The sequence below is a fragment of the Miniopterus schreibersii genome, assembly GCF_964146895.1.
Source record: "Miniopterus schreibersii genome assembly, chromosome: X".
Lineage (NCBI taxonomy): Eukaryota > Metazoa > Chordata > Mammalia > Chiroptera > Miniopteridae > Miniopterus > Miniopterus schreibersii.
The window spans coordinates 16704170-16726841 of record NC_138104.1 but is presented as its reverse complement, the minus strand read 5'-3'; the positions used below and the strand labels follow the sequence as shown (position 1 = coordinate 16726841).

The 22672-nt window shown below is 47.1% G+C and overlaps 1 protein-coding gene across 1 annotated transcript in view; it reads right to left on the bottom strand.

Annotated features, from left to right (window-relative positions):
* Window positions 1-5352: 5352 nt before the first annotated feature.
* Window positions 5353-22672, bottom strand: part of STEEP1 (STING1 ER exit protein 1) — a 52783-nt gene continuing 35463 nt past the window's right edge. The window contains exon 8 of the mRNA XM_081126275.1: window positions 5353-7186. The gene's annotated coding sequence lies outside the window, so the exon portion shown is untranslated. The remainder of the gene's footprint in view (window positions 7187-22672) is intronic.

Here is a 22672-nt window from a genome sequence, read left to right as displayed (position 1 = left end):
CTCAACCACTGACGCTCAGTCCATTTTTAGAGTATGGATTATTTTCTTATTTTCAGCCAATTTAAGAATTATTGTTGTAAAAAAAAATTCCTTGAGTTAAATTTGATTTAATTCAAGTTTTGTTTCCGTTTTCAGGACAGACCTTCCTTTTAAATGAAGGCTCTTAGCAAAGAAGGCTGAGCCTCCTCTAAGGTTATGCGCTGGGGCTTTTGGGCCATTGGGTAAGGCCCCACTTGACAAACACAGCCACATGACGAGGTGGTATTTGACACCCCCTCACTTCTCACCAGGGCTTTGTCCATTTTATTTGATTGCACCTTATATGGAGAGATAGTACATGCACCTCTTGCTTTGCCACTTCTATGCATGCTCTGCAGTCCCAAGCCAAGCCACTTGCTATTCTCTAGCCATGCCATTCATTTGCATATTTTCTAGTGTTAATCTAAAAATAAAAGGCCTTTCAAAGTGAGAGGCAACATGCATTTATTTGAGATCAAAAAACAAAAGATAGCTATTCATGATGAACTGATTCAGGCAGAAGCCCAAACATTGTTTCAATTATGAGACAAAAGCAGTGGGTATTTATGAGGAAGGGAAGGGGAACAATTACATCAATAGAAGGAAGGCATTTCTATTGGTGCAGATAACATAACATAATGATGTTAATTCTAAACAATGTTTTTAATTTTCAGTATGGTAGTCATCACTCCTGTAGTCATAGTATCTGCTTTCTTGGTATTTTTGAGAACAGTTCTTTGGGGTACAGTGCTGCTCTAGGCTCAGCCCAAAGGTTATTTTGCCCTGTTCAAACATTCCAAGGCTTGAGGCGTAAGACATGCAAGGCAGTTTCTCTGGCATGGCATCTCTGGCTCCATTTTAAAGTGGCTCCATTTATTATTTTTTACACTAGCTCTGTTGTACTATTACTTTTCCCAGGCATGCCCTGCCCTGCCTCTCTGCCAAGCCATAGTCCTTTAAGACCCAGCTAAGAACACACCTCCTCTGCGCACATGCGCCTTCCCAGACTCCAGCAGCCAGCACTCTCTGCCCTCTTAACTGCTAAAGTAGTCTATGTCAGCTCCACGAGGGCAGGAATTTTGTCAGTTTAACTCATGGTTGTAGCCCCAGTGTCTGGAACAGTGCATGGCACAGAATAGGTATTTAAGTAATCAGTGTTAAGTGAATGCATTATAATGTTTATTTCATGGTATAGTAACTAAGTGTTCACTTGTCTGTCTCCATTAGAGGCTATGTCTTGTTCTTCTTTACATTTCTAACATGGAGCATGGAACATAACACATAGTGAGTGTGTGGTTAATGTCCGCTGGAGGGAGAAATGGATGAGAGGATGAATGAACAACAGGGGGAATCTGTTCCTCTGGTATGGCAGAAATGACTTTTGTCTGGATCCAGCCCCTTGCTACCTGGGAGCAATTTCACAGTAATAAATTGTGGAGGGCCTTCCTAACTTGCCATCTGTTGCTTTCCCAGCCCCTGGGCTGAGTGGGGGAATCTGGATAGAGCAGCAGTTTAGGAATCACCGGGTTCCTGGACTGCTGCTCTATTGTCCATGCTGGAGTATTAGAGAGCCAGGGCCTTGGGACACCCCTCCTCCCCAAATCTGTGTACAAAACAGGACTGACTCCACATCAAGTGTATCTACCATCCTGTGAACATAGGCTGCCTATCTGATCCTGAACCCCTAACACGGAGCCTTCGCATAGTAAGTACTTGATGGCTATCTGGCTGTGATGGTGACAATGCTGATCACTGTCACACAAGATGACTCAGGCTACTCCAAAGGGGGAGGAACAGGCATGCTACTGGGGCGCCCGAGGACGCTGCCATCAGAGATGTACCGACTGCACACCCACATGACTTATTAGGGCTGATTAGACCAGACATACTCCTGGGCTTGATGTTCCAGGCTCCTAAGACAGTCCCAGCTGCTGAAAGCCAGTGAGAGCCCCAGAGTGAACATGACCTTCTTTAACCTGCTCCGAGAGCGAGTGGGTTTGTTCTCGCTCTCGCTCTCGCTCTCGCTTGACGCTGCTCCGCCCCAGGGGTATGCCAGGGGCCTGGTCTCTTGCTGCTCACCTATCGTTTCTTGAGTGTCTACAGTGCAGGCGCTCTCCTAACTGTGTGTGGATCCTCTCACTTCATCCTTTCAGCAGCTTGGTGATGCCCATTTTCCAGACGAGGATAACTGACGCACCTGGCAAACCACAAACAGCACCCGCAGCGGAAAACCCTGAAAGCAGAGCCCACACACGCACACACATAGAGCCAGGAAGCAGCACAGGACAGTGTGGTGCCCGGAAAATAATTGGGGAGGCGGGAGGAACGGGAGTGGTTCAGGCCTGTGTGGGGCCAACCAACGCCAGCAGCAGCCGTGTAAAGAGAGGCACTTGGTAGAGTGGTTAAGGGCCTGAGTCTGCCTGTTTTCACATGTGAGATCATGGGCAAAGTCTGAGCTTTCAGTGCCTCAGCTTGCTCAGCTGTAAAATGGGGTCAAGAACAGCACTGTAGGGCGCTTAAGATGCGTACTTGCAAGGCTCATGGAACAAAGCTTGGCTGCTCTCTCAGAAGCCAGCCTTGTCCCTTCGGGTGCAGGTTTTTCCTGGGAAACTTTGTAGGGGGCGCTCTCAGCGGGTAGACTATAATTGTCCTTGCTGCGGCCGCAGGGAGTGGCAGGGGAAAATGCCCCGCCCGCCACCAGTGGGACGGAAGACAACTAAATAGGAGGGAGAGTAGGGCTGGGGACGCGCTGAAGGGGAAACGCGGCCTTTGCTGGCTTCGTGGCGACTGAGAGCCGCTGGACGTGCAAGGCTGGAAGACACATGCGGCTGAGGAAGCCCCGGCGCAGCAGCCGCTGCAGCCACGACGAACCCGCGTCGCCACGCCCCGGGCGGCTCTAGGCGCCCTGTCGCCTCGGCTTTGGCGCCGTTGCCCGCGCTGCTGGCAGTACTGCGCCCTGCACGCAGACTCCTCTCCACCTATCACCCGCCAAGCCACCGCCTCCAAGAAACCTGCTCTGACCACTGCAGCCAGTCTTCCTCCTGGACCCCCAGAGCGTCACCCACACTTGCATAATTTAACACTTGGATAGGTGCTGGCTGGTTCCCTAAGTGTTGGATGTCTTGGGTCCACAACATCGTGCCTTTTATTTCTCTCCCCCCATCACACACGGCCCCTGACACAGCCACGTTGCAGGTGCCCAGCAAACACTTGACTTGCCTTTATGAGGTCTCTCTGTAGGCCCTCCCAAAGGAGACTCTCAGGGGCTCTGATGTCACAGAGCCCGGGGGAGGGGCCGCGGGGGGCGGGGAGCAGAAGGCGCCCTAGCAGAATGCCTGCCTGGCCTCAGTTGCCGTTTTGAGCCTTCCCTAACCACGGAGAATCCGTACAGCCCGCCTTTGGAGGCAACACCTTGGTCTGCAGGGGAGCCCATTGTTTGCAAACGTTTGCTGAGCCCAAGCTTCTGTGCAGAGCTCTGTGCTGGGCACCCAGAACACAGAGAAGTGGTATAAACAGGGTGCCTGCTCTCATGGGAAGCAGCACGGAAAAAGGGAAACGAGATTTAGAGTCACAAAATTCCCACATACTAGCTGTGTGAGCTTGGGCACGCCAGTCACCTCTCTGAGCCTCTGTTTCCTCCGCCGCATCACTGAGGGGGTCTGGAGTGGTGTGGGGTAGGGGTGGTCAAGAAATACTGTAGCAGACCTATAATGTTTTCACTGTCATAAGAATATAATCACCTACTAAGTAATTTAAATTACACTTAAAAAATTTTTAATCCTCACTTGAGGATATGTTTATTTTTTTAAATTATGTTTTTTATTTTTTATTTTTAGAGAGAGGAAGGGAGAGGAAGAGAGAGAGAAACATCAATGTGAGAGAGAAACATTGATGAGTTGCCTCCTGCACACCCCCTACTGGGGATTGAGACAGAAACCCCAGCATATGTCCTGACTGGAAATTGAAACCTCAGACCTCTCTGCACTCAGGCCAATGCCCGACCAACTGAGCCACACCGGCCAGGGCTAAACTACATTTTAAAGTTGAAAAATAAAATGGAATGGTAGTGTTTGAGACAACCAAATGATAAAATATTTATAAAAGCTCTTTGTTAAAGAGACTCCAGAACAGCTCATCACTTTTCTCGTTGCTAAAATACATAATAGGCACTCGGTAAATGCTTCTTTTTTAAAAAATATGTTTTTATTGAGTTCAGAGAGAGGAAGGGAGAGGGAGAGAGAGATACAAACATCAATGATGAGAATCATGGATGAGCTGCCTCCTGCACGCCTGCTACTGGCTTGAAACCCAGGCTTGTGCCCTGTCCGGAATCGAACCATGACCTCCTGGTTCACAGATCGATGCTCAACCACTGAGCCACACTGGCCAGGCAGTAAATGCTTCTTGAGGAAAATACAGTGTTTCCTGGGTGATGAGGTGAACAGTCAATTTAAGGTGTCAGGATCCATACATAAACTTGAAAGTCAAGGATACAGGAGTATCTGACATGTGCCAAATGACTTGTCCAGACAATTGAGTTGTCCAGATGACAAGTGTTGAATGACGTCAGAGAGGGGCGCAATCACCGTAGGCAGGGGAGCCTATCCCAGAGTCCAGCCTTGAGATGATCCTTGAGGACTGGGTTGGATTTTGATTAGAGAGGCATATGGAAGCCCATCTAGTCAGAGGGAATGGTATTAAAGGTGCAGAGGAAGGAAGGTATGAATGGTTGGGAACTGCAAGTGGGGAAGGCAGAGACCTCTGCTTTTGCCCACTGTTGTACCCCCAGTGACCAGTATGGTACTTGGCACATAGTAGGCTCTCAATAAGTGTTTGTAGAAGGAAGGGAGGGAGGGAGGGAGGGAGGGAGGGAGGGAGGGAGGGAGGGAGGGAGGGAGGCGGGGAGGGGGGGAGGGAGGCAGGGAGGCAGGGAGGCAGGGAGGCAGGGAGGCAGGGAGGCAGGGAGGAATCCAGCCAAGCTGAAATCAAAACCTCCCACAAATCATGAGGGTCAGGTCAAGCAGACAGACACTAGCACACCGACGCTTGAAGTGAGAACATGGTCTCCCCCACTAGATTGGAAGCTTCAAGAAGGAGGGACAGAGCCACATCTGGCTTGTTCATCCCTATATCCTTAATATCAAGAGTAGTAACCAGCACATAGAAAAGGCTCAATGAATATTCATTGAAGTGAGTGAGTGAGTGAATGTGGCAGTTTGTGGAAAAGGCATGGACTGGGTTTGAGTCCTGCCTCTGCCAGTCAGTGCCTGGGTGACCTCAGGCAAGTTGCCTAACATCTCTGAGACTCATTTACTTTCTTTCTTTTTTAAAATATTTTATTATTGATTTTTTTTTTTTAGAGAGAGAAACATCGATTTTATTGTTCCACTTATTTATATGTTCACTGGTTGATTTTTATATGTGCCCTGACCAGGGATCGAACCTCCAATCTTGGTGTATCAGGACGATGCTCTAACCAACTGAGCTACCCACCCAGGACTCTGAGACTCATTTTCCCTTCTGATAATAATACTACCTCACAGGGTTGTCCTGAAGATCCAAAGACATACATGTATAAAGTGCCTGCTGCCACCCGCAACGACACTTGATAGCCACCCTTCAGTTGGAGCAGATTTTAGAAGAGTGCTTTATATACAGTAGACAGTCAGTGAGTATTTTTGGCTGAGAGAAAGGTTGGGGACCTTGAACTTTGTGCCCTGTAAGAAGTGGGGAGCCTCATATGTAAAGTGGAGTGTTGGCTGATTAGCATGAAAGTGCAGGGGAGGAGGGGCAGGTGTGGAAGCTGTAGTAACTGTGAGGGGATTAGGATTAGGGTGAAGGCAGTAGAGATGGAAAGAAAGGGACCATGGGGAAAAGTGGTTCAAGGGGCCTTGTTATTTTGAAAGGAGACTGCTGGCAGATGCCTGCAAACTAAAAGGGGAGATAGGTATGAGCTCAGAAAGATGCAGAGAACTGCCAAGTTGAGTTTTACTGCTAAAAAGCAAGGAGCTATGCACTGTCTGGGATCCCAGTCAAAAAGCAGAAGAACCCAGAAGACTCACAAGATTTGCAGGCAATGTTATTTTTTTCAGGAACGTTAGAGACAACACATACTTTGTTTTTTTCTTCTCCCAAAACGTCAGAAAAGCTCAGTCCACAAGGGGGCAGTGATATCAGGCAGAGTCCAATTTCCATGGTAATATGGTGATTTAAAAGGCAATCTTCCCTCATAGATGCTCCAGCAGTCCAAACAAGCACCAACAGGATATTGGTGTCATTCATTCCCCGCACCTGATTATCAGGAGTGGCACTGCCAGGAGTGTGCGAGTTGTGGCATGGCCATGAGATGAGCACTGCAAAGCTACACAGTCCTTGCCTGACTACACGGGACATCAGTTATGGCTCAGACTTGGAGCTGCCTTCCACGTCTAGCTCCTGGCCGCCTCACTGTTTGCATCTCCCGAGCAAGGCCAGGGAAAAGCAGAGAGTCTAATGCCCAGCAGGCCTGATGGTATGAGCAGAGCTCCTGCAAACTGAGACCAATAGGGCAACCATCCACTCCAAGCAGAGCCCAGGATGGAGTGTCAGGAGGTAGAAATTAAGAAGACATGAAAGATTCCTTTAATGAACTGAATCTAATGGAAAAGACAAACTCATATTGGTTCAGAGACTGGCTCTGGGATCAGAACTACTGGGGTTTAGATCCCAGCTCTACCACTTCTTAGCTCTATGTCCTAGGGCAAGCCTCTTAACCTCCCCGGCCTTGATTTTCTCATCTGGAAAATGGGGAGAGTAATAAAAGCACCCATTTCACAGGGTGGTTGTGGGGTTTCAATGAGATAATGTGTAAATGAGATAATACCTGGCAAGTAGCATTTGATAAATGGTATCTGGCATCCTTGTTATTGTTAGTAGTAACAATAAAACAATATGGTACATAGTGAATACATAAAAAAAACTTGAAAGACACAGTGGTAGGTGAGTAGGAGGTGGGTTTACCCTGAGTTGTTGAAGGTGAAGAGGTAGGAGTTGTGAGAGAAGAATGAGAGGGGATTCCAGGCAGAGAAAGAGGGGATGTCTTCAGGGTTGCCAGGTGACTTCACTGGCCTGCTGGATCTGCATCGCCAAGGACGGAAGTTGCTGCAGTGGGGCTGAGCAGCTGCAGGACCTGCAGGGCCAGATACAGAAGGTTGCTTAGCTCCTCATCTCAGCATTGAGAAGCTAGGGCAGTGACATGAGGTAAAAAGTGTCTCAGGTGACTGTTAGAGAAGTCTCTTGGTCTCCAGTATCAACATTTTAAATATTTTTTATTGATTTCAGAGAGAAGAAGGGAGAGGGAGAGAGAGAGAGAAACATCAATGATGAGAGAGTCATTGATCAGCTGCCTCCTGCAGGTCCCCTTCTGGGGATCGAGCCCGCAGCCTGGGCATCTGTCCTGACTGGGAATTGAACCATGACCACCTGGATCATAGGTCAACGCTCAACCACTGAGCAACACCAGAATAGAGGAGTCGTAAACTTCCTTTGTTCTGAGCCCCATACTGGTATCTAAAAATCCAAGATGAGACTCAATGGGACCTCAAAGTCAGCTTCTACACACAAACCCTCAGCTTTTAGCTGCAAAATGCTAATCCTCAGGCCAGTGTCCTCCCCATTCCCACCCCAAGGCAGTAAACTAGAAGGAGGCTCTTGACATTTTCAATCCCAGTGCCTGGTCTAAGGCTTTTGTTTCCATGCTGATTTTATAAGCTTAACTGTCCCTGTTAGCAGATCGTTTTCAGGCCCTGATTCAGGGACAGCAGAGCTGGGCTCATTTCCTGTCTGCCGGAATGGTAGGTACCCATATAACCTTTGGTTACACAGGCCCTCAGAGAGAAGCCTTAGCTTAAATAGCCCCAAAGAAGAGATCATAGAAAAGCCTTTTATATTTAGCTTTAGGATAGTCTAAGTGATTTTTTGGCAGCACATTTCCCTTCCTAAATAGGGTTGGATTAGGCTAATATTAAAATTAACTTTATGAGAGGCAGCACAGCAGAGTAGTTAAAAGCCTTTATAGCAACCGCGGTTATGGGCTCATAACCACATGGTCTGGTTTCCAATCCAGTCACCACCACTTACTAGCTGCTTATCTCTCTGAGGCTGAGTTTCTTCATCTGTAAGATGAAGATAGCTAGTCTCTCTTCCTCCTTGGGTGTTTGTAAAACACTTGGCCCCATGCCTGGCCCCTGGAAGCATTCCATAAAGGGGGCTGATCATGGTTATCACTATGTTGTTATGATTTAAAAGGCAGCTTGAAGGGAGAGGCACGTGGGGGAAAGTCAGACCAGGATTGAAAACTGGCAGCATACAATCCAGAAAAAAACAGCCCATGCTAGAAAATTGAGGTGTCCACTTGTTATCTTGAAAACCACCAGAACCTGCTTTCTCGGCGCTTGTTCTCAGGCTTGCACTGGTTCCTCAGCAGGTTTAGGCTAGAGTGAGCAGGTGGCTTTGGCCTGTGACCAGCTGGGCACAAAGCCTGTTGGGAAACACCTCCCCATGCCGGGGGCAGGTCTGGCCGGGGACAGGTGTGTGTTTGCAAGGTGAATGGTTGTTACCACGAAATCACCTCTGTCCACGAAGCGGGGGAGGAGTAGGCCAAAGTCTGAGGAAGGACAAATCACTCTGCCTTGGGCAGGGCTCACCTGCCTCCACGTTCTTGCCAGATTATCAGTTTGCCCATGTGACGGTTTAGAAAAGAGACTCGAAAACGTAGGGCTTTTTTTTTTTTTTTTTTCTAGCTAGGACACAGTAAAAGGGTCTCTGAGAAATCACTGTCATGGCTTTAGCTTAACTCTGTCCCACGCCAGGAAGACAAATGGGTAAATTCAGTCTTCGTATTCTGGTTCCTCTATTGTTCTCAACCAACCTAGCACTTTACACACATCCTTGTGAGGCCTGGTCTTGCTATTTATGTCTCCATTTACACATCTACATAATTGTCTCTCCCTCTAACCTCATCTATTTTATATATATTTTTTATTGATTTCAGAGAGAGGAATGGAGAGGGAGAGAGAGATAGAAACATCAATGATGAGAGAATCATTGATCGGCTGCCTCCTGCACGCCTCCTACTGGGGACTGAGGCTGCAACCCGGGCATGTGCCCTGACTTGGAATTGAACTGTGACCTCCTGGTTCATAGGTCGATGTTCAGCCACTGAGCCACACCAGCCAGGCTGACCTCATTTATTTTGTGTGTGCGTAACATGTGCCTCTGATACCAAATTCACAAGGCATAAAGGGTTTGCAATGACAACTTAGTCTCCTTCCCACTGCTGTTCCCTAACCACCCACGGGTAATCTGTTACCACATTCTGCTGTTCCCCTCCAGAGATAATCTATGCGTATGCAAGCATGTATTGTTAGCACAAGTGGTACCATTCTTGCTCATATTGGTATTCCCAGTGCCCAGCAGAGTTCCAAACACATAGGCCTTCAAAAAAAGTTGGGTAGTTGAATGTTTGTTTGCTCCAAAGTTTGTGGTTCTCATTCCAGCTGTGGGTGTCTGCACTGTCTAGCTGATATCTCCACGGGCATATTACCATGTTGCCTGTTTGGACTTGCAGCTCTGCCTTTACTTTCTCAGGACTGAGATTTACAAAGAGGCCACTGGGGCCTTGCTCCCTCTAAACAACTCATTATCTTTCACAAGACAACTGGAAACAACACCCTGATGCACTCATTTCTTCCCTGCTCTGTTCAGTGTCAAGCCAAAGCTTAACTCTGGCTCCACTTAGGTGGTGGCTGTTGCCTGAGGGTCTGGTTAAAGAGATGTTGATGCCATGCTCATCTTTGGGGAGTCTGTAAACATACTCAGCTCAGACTGTTGACTCAGGAAATAAAATGCAGGAGTTGCTGAACCAATGTGGTATGCCTCAGCCCCTGCCACAGCTGGCTTTTCCAGAAGCATCCAAGCATCTGGACAGTGCCCTCATTCATATTTTCCCCCTTCTCTCCATATATATAACCTCCTCCAAATGTGACTAGGGGCAGGCTGGACTCCCTCACTTGATCCATATTTTAAAAAGTCTAAAGAGCCTGGCCAGAGTAGCTCAGTCAATTGAGTGTTATCCTGTGCACCGAAAGGCTGCTGGTTCAATTCCCGGTCAGGGCACATGCCTAGGTTGAGGGTTTGATCTCCGGTTGGGGAACATGTGGAAGGCAGCCAATCAATGTTTTTTCTCTCTCTCTCTTCCTCTCTCTAAGCATGTCCTTGGGTGAGGATTCAAAAAAGCCTAAGGAATAAAGGAAAGGAGGAGTAGGAGGGTTTCTCCTTGTCCTGCTCTGTTCTCACAAGGCTGGCAAACCCAAGGAGGCAGCAGGGCCAAATAGAACAGAGTCTGGAGCCACACTACCTGGGATGGAGTCTTGACTCTGCCACTTACCAGCTGTGTGACCTTGGACAAGTTATTTAACCTCTCTGTGCCTCAGTTTCTTCAACTGTAAACTGAGCATAATAACTATACCTACTTTAAAGCATTGTTACAAGAATTTAATGAGTTAACAGATTATAAAGCATTTAAGACAGTCCCTGGCATACGGTGAGTTTAAAATAAAAATAAAAATTTTATTTTCTTTATTTTTTCTTCAGTTATTTTAATGACACAATGCATGAATATATCTGTATTTTTAAATTCAGCCATGCATTGTACAGCCCCTCCTAGTTCCCTAGGCAACCACTATCAACAGTTTGGGACATGTCCTTCTAGACTCTGGTCTTTGAATATATGTGCAAATAAGTATACAGCACTTACATTACTGATAGATACCATCAGTCTACTTTCCACTAAGATTGTGGCTACATACCTACCAGTAGTGAGGGGGTCTGTGCTCAGTCCTTCAACTGTGGATGTGGTCAACCTTTCTAATATTTTCCCAACCTGGTAAGTAAAAGTCAACTCATGGTTCCAAGCTGTACTTCTCTGATTATGTAGAACTCAGAGTTGTCAGTCTTTCCCTCTATGTTAGTGTTCCTGTGTTAGATCCATTTCCTCCATCCCTTGGCTGTAAGTTTCAAGGCTCTCACTTACGGGTCTGGAGCCCCTTGGTGTATTTTTTTTCCTACTGGGAAAAAGCTGAATGCTATGTTATATGGTGCATCCCTCACACAGAAGGGAAAATTTAAAGAATAGCCTGTATCTAGGCTAACTCCTGTATAAAGGCAAAATTGTGTGAGCTAAAGTCCTTCCTACACTGAGTTTTCCCCGGGACTGCTCTTGGGGCCTCACTTTGCCTCTAGATGGCTGAGAAGAGCTTCCCCAGCCAGTGCCTTCTGGGAAGAGTTGCTCTGGCTGCTAACCTGGATGAAGTGCTCAGCTTCCCCAGATGTGTCTGCTGTTATGGCAATGGGTCTCAGCCCCTGCAGGGGCCACAGAGCATGATAACAGCCTAGAATCCACGTCCAGGTCTCGGTAGTTACCAGAGGTCATCCTGCCAAATCAGCAGGCTGTGCTCCACACAACAGAAATACCCTGTGCTTCTCAAAGGGCTGGATTGGTAGCCCAGCTCCTCCTAAACCTTCTCTCCAGGCCTCTCCTGTTTCCGCATTATCCCAACAAAAGAGCGTGCCTTCCCAGTGACTGAGCCCCAGAGAGACTTCCCAAGTCAGCTCACCTAGGCCAAGTGTCCAGCTCGGCCAAGGGATCCTGATCCTGGGGAGGTTCCATGTTAGGAACCAGGGACTGTCACCTAGGAAGGCCTCAGGGCCTCAGGATGGGTCCTGGACAGCTCTCAATTGCCCTCAGAGACTGAGTCAGGTTTTGGCATCTCTCAGTGACAGGAACCCTAATAACCCCAACCCATCTACCTGCATTCCCTATGCCACGTGCTCAGGCTGGGCCCAGCTGTGCCAAAACAGCGGGTGCTCAAAAGGCACGTCACCTGGTTCCCAGGTGTTGCCCACACAGAGTTTAGTGCAGGTCTACGGACAGGGCGGAAAAGGCATATCTTTAACAACCAGTATACAACTATGGACTCATTCAGCAAAACTTTGTTGAGTGACTGTTATGAACAAGGCCCTTTGCCAAGTATGTACTGAGGGGAGGGGGAGAGGACAGATACAAAGACAAATTAAGTGCGGTCCTTGCCCTTAAGGACTTTGTACTCTACCAGAGAAGCCAGCCATATATGTACTTAGCTATAATGAGACCAAACTCATTCACTGATTTGACATTTGCTGAATACATATTCTGGGTGGGGCACAGCAGAGGAGAGGGGAAAAGTCCTACCCTTAAGGAGCTTATATCCCAATGAGGGAGGCAGAGAAGAAGATTATTACAACATACAGATGTTCCTCAACTTGCAATAAACCCATCATGAGTTGAAAATACCCTAAGTGGAAATGCATTTAATATACCTAACCTACTGAACATCATAGCCTAGTCTAGCCTACCTTAAACATCCCCAAAACACTTATATTACCTACAGTTGGGCAACTATCTTGAGTTCCATCTCAGGAGTAATTGCCTTCCTCGTCTTCTTACCAGAAGCAGAAGACAGTTTTGCAGACATGATGGGATGCAAAATCACAAAACAGAGTATCAAAAACACGCTGGCCACCCAGCACACTATAGAGTATTGGTCACTTAACCTTATGATCAAGTGGCTGACTGGGAGCTGCTGCGGCCCAGCATCATGAGAGGTATCATATCGCATATCGCTAACCCAGGAAAAATCAAAAGTCAACATCTGAAGTAAAGTTTTTACTGAATACATATTGCTTTCACACCATTGTAAAGTAGAAAAACTAAGTCGAACCATCGTAAGTTGGGGACTATTTATAGTGTGACAAGGGTGTGATAGAGGTGAGCAGACAGAGCTTTGAGAGTGGAGAGCAGGAATGCCTAATGGACACTTGGAGAATCTGGGAAAGCTTGTGAGAGGAAGTTCCACCTAAACCAAGACCCCCAGCTGCCACTTGGCATGGCTATGCTGCGAATGGCGCCCCCGCCCCCCCGGAGTTGTGCACCGTTTGTGGGAGTCTGGGCTGAAGGACAAATAGGAGTTATCCGAAAGTCCTTAGCAGATGTGGTGCACACAAAGTGGCTCAAAAGGCTAGAGTGCAAGGGCCAACTCGTAAATGTGGATGGAGGGAGTGTGGGAGTTGGAAACTCCTTTTTCAGCTACTATGGTAAAGACTAAATTGGACACTAATTATCAATGGATGTTAAATCTAGGGTAGAATTTAATGAGAAGCAGGATATTTGCATGGTCTTAAAGTATCTCCTCAAAGATTGCTTATTATAGGCAGGGGAGGAAAAAAAAGTAGCTAGAGTAGAGAAATTGGGCACCACCTTGAACTGCTGATCAAAATTAGCATCGCCAATGAGAGACAGATGTATATTTCAGTGCCTCCAGACCAGACACCAGTGTGCCAGCAGAGATACGTATCTAATGTAACAAAATATCAGGCAAACGCAACACGGGGAGCATTCTCTTAAAAAATCTTAGCAGGAAGGGAGTCTATATCCTTCAAAAATAGCAAGGTCATAAAAGCCCCCCAAATCCTTTGGAATGTTCCAGATGAATGAAGGCTAAATAGAACAACATAATGCAATACCTGACCCTAGAGTAGCTCCTGTACGGGAGGGGAAGAAGTCTTCTAAAGGACATCAGTGTGCTCGTGGATAAAAGTGTAATGTGGACGGTAGATTCAAGTATTGTAACACTGTTAGATTTATGAAACTGATAGCTGTGCTGTGGCTACAGAGGAGGATATCTCTATACTTAGAAAATACACACTGAGTATAGGGATAAAGGGTCATGATGTATACAACTTACTCTCAAATGCCTCAGAAAAAAAGTATGTATGTATGTGTGTATAAAATGGATAAACGTAAAAATTGAAATGGATACATAATGTGCGTGTGCATGTATATATAATGTATATACATGTGTGCAAATATATGTATATGTGTGTGAGTACATTTGTGTGTATATACAGGGTATCCCAAAAAAATGTATACATACTTTAACAGCTGATAGCTCAATTTTGAAAATGAAATGTATTTTAATAAACATTGTCTTTATAATTATTCAAAGTGTGTGTATACATTTTATGGGACACCCTATATATCTATACATGTATCTAGTTCTTCACATATATATATAATGTATGTGTGTGTGTATGAGTAGAGAGCGAGAACTCAAATGATAAAGGAAATGGGATAAAATGTCAACAATAGGTGATCTGGGTAAAGGGTATACAAGTGTTTTGTACTATCTTTATTTTTGCAATGTTTTGTAAATTTGAAATTATTTCCAAATAAAAAGTTAAAAAACTTATGACCAAGTGTCAGGTACAAAGGGCTACAGGGTGGAAGAGTGATGAGACACGAAAGCAGCAGCCAGATCTTTTTCCCCCAGCTTAACTGAGACATAATTGACATATAACATTGCGTAAGTTTAAGATGTGCAACGTGATCTGATACACTTATATGATGCAAAATGATTATCACTGTGTGTTAGCTAACACTTCCATCATGTCACATAATTATCATTTCTTTTTTGCGCTGACAACATGTAAGATCCACTCTTAGCAACTCTCAAGTATATAATACAGTATTATTAACCATAGTCACCAGGCTGTACATTGGATCCCCAGAATTACTCATCCTATAACGTGAAAGGACTTGCACATCATAGTTGGAATCTGAACTTTATCCTGAGGAGAATGAGATACACATAACAGAAATACTCAGAAAAAAAGGACCTTGCACCACAATGTTGACTCATGTTTTGTTTCCTAATTTGTACCTTCCTGGTAGTTTACACATTTGGGAGCATTACCACGTGCAGTGTGTTACACAGCTGGTATGGGGACAGCAAAAGTGTATTCTTAACCGAGTACGGGGAAGGGGTGGTCTTGGAGGAAGCAGGAAGTGCAAGGACAAAGAAAAGATGGAGCCTGGCTGGCGTGGCTCAGTGGTTGAGCATCAACCTATGAACCAGGAGGGTCACGGTTCGATTCCTGGTCAGGGCACATGCCCGGTTGCGGGTTCAATCCCAGTAGGGGGCATGCAGGAGGCAGCCGATCAATGACTCTCATCATTGATGTTTCTCTCTCTCTCTCCCTCTCCCTTCCTCTCTCTGAAGTCAATAAAAACATATTTAAAATAAAATTTAAAAAAACTTAAAAAGAAAAAAGAAAAGATGGGCCCATTGCAGGCTGAGCAGAGAGAGGCATAGGGGTAATTTTCTCAGCGTCTGTTAAGCTTGGAGGACATTTCACGTTAGAGATACAAATATGAATGAGACACAGTTGTCCCTTCTCAAGAAATCTGGTGGTGTCACCATCCTAGAGGACAGGTTAGGTAGCGTCCTGGTTTTGTCAGAGGTAGCCATGAGAGGGTTTGGGCTTCCACCTGGCCTTTTGGGCCTGGGCCTGTGGAGCTGTGGCTGGCAGGACTGTAACTATAGGGGGCTATGTCTCAGCTTTCCTCGAGGATGCAGGTACGGAAGAGAGACACGTGTTTTGTAAACAATGACCGCATTAGGGGAAAACCCTCCTTCAATCTCTGAAGAGGATTAGACATAGCACCTACCCACCCAGAGCAGAAGTGTGGAGCTGTTACCTCCTCAGGTCACAGGTCTCAGAGGAGAATAGGGGCTCTTCTCCAGCCCCACCAATTTCCTCTCCCCAGTTTCTCCCTCCCTTCTGGAAGGAAGCCCAGAGCACATTTTGGGAGATCTTAGCACGCTCCCTCTGACAAACCTTCGCTGGGAGGGAAATACAGTCACCTAGTCACACTGAGCTGGCTAGTTGAGACCTCTCCCTTCCCCAGAGCTTCGCCTTCCTCAGGGCAGTCTTTCTTCAGAACCCAGGCCACTCCTTTTCTGTAAGCCATTTCCCCCGATTCCTGGGAATCCCCTCTGGCCCTGTGGACATGCCCATTACCCTACTCTGGGCCTTCCCCTGAATTCCTCATTGGTGTCAAAACTTCCTTTCCATTTCACATTCCTTCCTTTCTGCCAAGGAAAATTTGGTGCCAGTAGGATAAATCAGATAAGCTAGGTTCTGCTTAAAAGTGAGCTAGTGCCCGGCTGGCGTGGCTCAGTGGTTGAGCGTCGACCTATGAACCAGGAAGTCACGGTTCAATTCCTGGTCAGGGCACATGCCTGGGTTGTGGGCTCCATCCTCAGTAGGGGGCGTGCAGGAGGCAGCCGATCAATGACTTTCTCATCATTGATGTTTCTATCTGTCTCTCCCTCTCCCTTCCTCTCTCTGAAATAAATAAAAACACACTGGGGGTGGGGTGGGAAGTGAGCATAGCTAATATACCAGCACATGTCCCTAGCGGAACTTCAGGCACCTACAAATTGAGAGAAAGACAGTTTTGGTCAGGCGGGCCTTCTTGCTGCTGTCTTGGGCCCCTCCTTCAGGACTGGGTTATGGACAGGATGGAGAAGGACTGGGGGTGGGGCAGGGATGATGGGGGAACTGGAGGCAAGACAGCTCATCAAGAGGTTGTCACTGTATTTCAAAAAGACAGAGCCTGACCTAGTCTTGACAGGGTACACAGGGCTAGGTTGATGACGGGAAAATGTGCAGGACAGAACAGGCCTGGCTGGGTGACTGAACATATAGAGATGTTCGATAAGGGAGCATGGAGATGTGGGATAAGGGAGCGCCCAGGTTTCCTGCTTGGCTAAGCAGGTGAGTGATAGTGCCATTTACTGAGAAAGAGATCATCTGGCAGGCCAGACTGTGGGTTTGAAGAGGAAGGAAAGGATGACAAGTGTGGTGGGGTATATTAATTTGAGCTGCCTGTGGGGCATCTAAGTGGGGCTTTCCAGGGGGCACTTGGATGGGGGTGGGGTTGTGGAGCACAGGAGCAAAGTCTGGCCTGAAAACAGAGTTTGAATATTTTACCACACACAAACACACAGACACACACACAGAGAAATACACACAGACACCAAAAGTTCTAACTTGGTTCACTCACAGGGTCATTCAGCCCAGTGCATGTTCACAGAAGAAGGTGTGGATGTCCTCCTTGGAGATAAGAGTAGAGGGTTCCTGCACAGTGGTTGTACAGTCCCTCCTTAACAATCATTATGCATAATCATAAGGACAGTAGTCACAGTGGGCCTGGAGATGGCTGCCTATTGAACCTCCAGAGTTGTGCCTCCCTGCAGACTTCATAGTAGGCCTCTCCTCCCCTTTTTTTTTAAAAAAACATGTTTTTATTGATTTCAGAGAGAGGATGGGAGAAAGAGAGAGAGAGATAGAAACATCAATGGTGAGAGTCATTGATCAGCTGCCTCCTGCACACCCCCTACTGGGGATGGAGCCCAAATCCCAGGCATGTGCCCTGACCTGGAATTGAACCGTGACCTCCTGGTTCATGGGTCGACACTCAACCACTGAGCCACCCCAGCTGGGCAGGCTTCCCCTCTTTTCCAAGCCCCTATGAATAGTGTTGTGAGAAGACATTTGCTGGAGGATGTGTGGGAATGCTGGTGTGAGTGTTGGACGGGGCAGGGGCGCTTGGCATAGAGTGGAACACTCGTAAATCTGTAGTTTGATTCCTTCCCTTTCAGAGTGTATTGAGCCCTTAGTGTCTGTGTCCTCACCCTGGTCAATCCCCATCCCATGTGCTAACGGGAGGGCAGCATCGTCCTCTCACCACACAGGATGTTCTCAGGCTGATGCTAAGAGCAAATCAGTCCCAGTCAGCACTTCCACCAGCTTCCTAGGCACAGGGTGGAGCAGTGTGCGTGGCGGTGGGGGGCAGAGGTGACTTTCCTCATAGGTTGGAAGGAAAACAACTGGTGCCTGAACTTCCTGGTTATAGAACATCTGGCTCATCAAAACCTGCATATGCACAGGGGTAGGGATTGGGGAGTTCCCCTCCCCCAAGTGTTAGCAATAATAAAGGACACTCCTTTTACAAGATGACTAGAGAACTCCCACACAGGACTCCACACTGGGCTCCTGTTTCACCAGGAAGAACTCTTGAATGTCAGCTAGGCTGTAACTCATTGATTCATTCAGTCACTGAGGGCTGGTCTTTGTACTGAGTGCTGGGCAGGGTGGGGCTGGGACTGTGTCCTTGGAGCGCTGTCAGCCTAGGTGCAAACACAGAACACTCGATTGTGCAGTGACATCAGAGCAGCATAACCCAACACGGCCTTAACTGCATCAGAGCAGTTGTGCCTGAGAAGTTGCCCCGGGGGTAACCCAGGGTATGGAGAAAAGTGCAAGTGGCTTAGGAGGAGACAGGGTTCATTCAAGGCCTGCATGCAAAGGATGGCCCAGATGCTAGACGGGCTTTCCACCAGAGAGGGGCACATTCCAAAGCAGACTGAGCCAGCAGCAAGAAGCCCGACCACAGACCCACCGTCCCACTGCCACCCGCTCTTGCTGGAAAGGGAACAGGGCACAAATGCTGACTCCAAGAGTGAGCACCAGGCCACCCTCAGGGGTAGCTCCCAGGGCTCTGGCTGACATCTGAGAGGCGAGAGACAAGGGTTTGGCCCCCCTCCCCTAGCTACAGTCTATAGTATCAATAAATTCTGTTGACAGTAAATGCCAGCCCAGCCAGGAGCAGGGCCAAGAGGACAGAGGGCTGAGCCAGAGCTCCCTGCCCTCACTCCAGCCTTCTCTTCCCCTCAGTCTTGAGTGCTTGCCCAACATGCCTTCCAGAGTTGCTGTGAGTAGCCCTGGCTCTTTGCCACCACTTTTTTTTTAGGCAGAGAGAGGCCACCCATCCATGGAAAAGCATTATCAATCTGTCCCCAGTGCCCTCATTCAAGGTGGCAGCTACGGTTAGTTCTAGAGTTCCCTATCCACGGAGGTGGGCTGGGGGTTCTTGAATTAATGACAAAGTAGAGAAGGATTAGGGACGAGGGTCATTCAGGACCTAGAACTATACTCAGGCCCAGGGCTGTGCTGGAGCTGGCTAATTCTGGCACCTGAGAGCCAAATGCTACATGTTCAGAAATGTTGTGAGCTGGTTGTTAAACACAACTATTGTTTAAAAACATATACAGCCCAAGTGCCTAACAGTAGATGAGGGGTAAAAAAGCTGTGGTACATTTACACAATGGAATACTATGTGGCTGTAAAAAAGGATCCCTTACCCTTTGAGACAGCATGGAGGGACCTGGAGAATATTATGCTAAGCAAAATAAACCAGTCAGAGAAAGCCAAACATCACATGATCTCACTCATATGTGTAATCTAATGAACAAAATTAACTGATGAACAAAACAGATTCCGAGACATAGAAGCATGGAACAGACTGACGAATCTCAGAGGGAAGGCGGGGGTGGGTGGGGAGAGATTAACCAAAGAACTTATACACATAGATGCATAACCCATGGACTCAGACAATAGTGTGGTGATGGCCCAGGATGGGGGGTATGTGTGTGCCAGGTTGAAGGGGTCAATGGGGGGAGGGGGGAAAAGGGACATCTGTAATACTTTCAACAATAAAGATAAATTTAAAAAAATAAAAATTAAATTTAAAAATATAGTTACAATGAAATAAATTCTATTAAAAACTAAGGTAATGCCCTTAAACTCATCACTTCCTATTTTACTACATTTTACTATTATCTGTGCACTTGACATTATATATTATCTGTATGGTTGAAATACTATATAACAGTTTGCAATTGTACCTGAGATAGGCAGCTTGAAACCAGCCTTTGTGGGAGTATTTACAACTCAGAAAGCAGTAAATGCTACAAATTGGGGCTTGATTTGTTTTGTTGATTACCTGGACCTAAGAAAGTGATGGGGAAAATGTTCATAATGCAGATTAAACACAGCTGTGTGCCACGTAACTGTTGCATTGTGAATCATACCAAAAAATGAGGAAATAATCTTCCAGTGTTTGAAAACCACTATCCTATTCAGCAGTCACTCACATTATTGAAGAATTAATGAAATTTCTGACATATGTCTTTGTTGTTTCACACATAAATGAAAATATCAGCCAACACTCATACCAGAATTACATTTGCTCATCAATTGCCAACCACGGGTTGGCTACAAATACAAGAGTCTGGGAAAAATGAATGAAAGCATTCTGTGAGAATCAGTTGGCCACTGAGTAGGAAATAATATTGATATCATTGTTAATAATAAATAATATGGGTATTAATATTATCCATTTTTAATAATATTGTTGGTTTTATTGTTATGTTTAATTTGTGTGGCATACATCCTTTATATCGGTAACATTTATAATTAACTCCTTTACACAGGTACATACACACACTTCCCCCCAGAGAGCCAGCTGTTAAACATTCACCATCACACCACTGGTTAAGCCCAAGGTTCAGAACTCCTTTGGCACCAGAAGCACAAGGTTCAAAGGTCCACGAGGTACTCCAACCCTGACCAAAATCCAATAGAGAACAGACACGTGACTGAAAAACATCTATATCTTTTTTTAAAAACCTTTTTTAAAAAAATCTCACTATCTTCCCAAAAGTAGGGACCTTGCCTCTCATTCATAGCGACATCCTTGGTGCCTAGTCAGTGCTTGGCACGTAGGAGGTGCTCAGTCAATTCTTCCAGAAAAAAAGAAATGGTTCTTCTATGTCAACTAACTCTGATCTAGCTTCTTCTTACAATAGCACCCGGAGACGACCCTGACGGGAGAGCCAGGCCTGAACTCCTTACCCTGGGATTCCCCTCCCCACACGTTCCTTGCTTCACCCTCAGTCTGAGAGGACCCCCATTTCCATCCAGCATGCTGCACTGGTGCCTGACAGGAAGGTGCACTGCTTTCTTTCCTGGCCGCTGGCTCTCTAGAAGCTGGCCTGGACTAGCTTGGTGCCTCTGCACCTAACACACCACTTGATCTAGGAGGAAGCAAAAGTGTGTGGAAAACATGACGGTTGGTGAGGCCGGCTGGGAAGAAACACTGCAGCTTCTGAAAGGCTTGGATCAACTCATGGCTGACAGTTTCCTAAAGGACTCAAGAACGATGTTTGGGTGTTTGTATCCCATGATGCCCTTGCCTGAGTCACTCACAGCGTGGCATTTTTATACTCCTGTGTTCTCATGTCCTTCAGATGCCCTGCCTCAAGTCCGCCCTGCTGCGCATGCCCACACCTTCCCACATCCTGAACCGCTGCCCAAAGACAGGCAAGGTGAGCTGCAGAGTAAAGCCTGGCAGCTTCCAGGGCTCGGACAGGAGGCTTCTCAACCCCCCCCCCCCCACTGCTTCCTATCCCCAGCTGCAATGTGGGTTCAACTCCTGGCCAGTGTTAGCCCTCGGCCTCTTGCTCTGCCTGTATTTTCCGGTGCTCAGAAAATGCTGTGGAAACAATAAGGCTGGCATTTTCCAACTCTGCCTCCACACTGCAGAGATGAGATGAGCCTTCCCAGTGTTCTCCTCCTGCTACTCTTCTGTTCAGAATGCCTCCAACTGCCTGCTATTTTGCATGTAAATTCATGGCCTGACCTTCCAAGAGAAGTTATCATTAATTCGGCATTTACTTTGTGCCAGGCATTGAATCTGAGCATGGGATTCCCTGAACACAGTAGCAAGTCTCGGATGGCCCTCTGCTGTTTGTCCGATGAGCAAGTGAGTAACCACCCTTTTCAGAACAAACCTGAAAAGCAGGCACTACTATTTCCTGTTCTACCAATTAGGAGATTAAGGCTTAGGGAAGCTAAGTAACCTGCCCAAGGTCACGGTTAGTAAGGGGAAGAGTCAGGGTTCAAACCCAGGTCTGTCTGACTCCAAGTCCTGGAGATACATATATATACGGCTCTTAAAGTCTCCCCCACCCTCAGCCTCCTTCACCCAGGAAGGTTCTTGACTAGCAGACACAGTCCTCTGACATCTTTGGTTCCAGTCATTCCTGTGGATATAGCTGCAGCCTTCCACGCAGAGGGCAAATATTCCAGCTGCCCCATCAACACGCACTGCCTGCCACAAATGGCTCATACCCCAAGGGTTGGCCGTATAATGAGGTGGCTGCCCCTGGAAACTTCCACAACCTTCCCGTGAGCAGCACACCCTTGGCCAGTCACAAGCCCAGGCCCATCCCTGGAGGATGCACTTCCTGGAAGTTCTGGTGGTAGAGGATTTCCTTTTAGGGAGCTGCTGTGCAGTCCGGAACCAGAGCGCCTATCAGCAGACAGGACGGCTCCACCTTGGCTCCGCCTTAGCTCCACCTTCCACAGTGTGGGCTGCTTCCAAGTACCCCACTCCGCTCCTACGGAACCTACTGACCTCTTGTGGGCAGAGTGTAAATGCACTGAGGCCAGACAGCCTTGGAGGGCTTGGCCCTCACTCTGTTGCACTCCAAGAGCTGTGCTCCCATATCTTCCTGTTCATTGGAACCCCGCTAAACCCCATCAGGTTTGATTTGTCTGACTGCTGCAGTGGGTAGGTCTCGACCTCGTTGTGCCTCTGTTTCTTTATCTGTAAAATGGGGATAAACGGAGGCCCCAACCATATTTTAAAACCCGACAAACAGCTTTAATTGGGGGAATGTGAGGGTAGATTCAAGATGCCAGGGCTCCAGGGGGGCACTCATGAAATCCTTGGTACCTGACCAGAATGATTAGGCATTATTAGACAATGTTAATGAACCTTTTTCATGTCACAGCAAACAAAGAACATATATCTGTCTAGCACACTGGG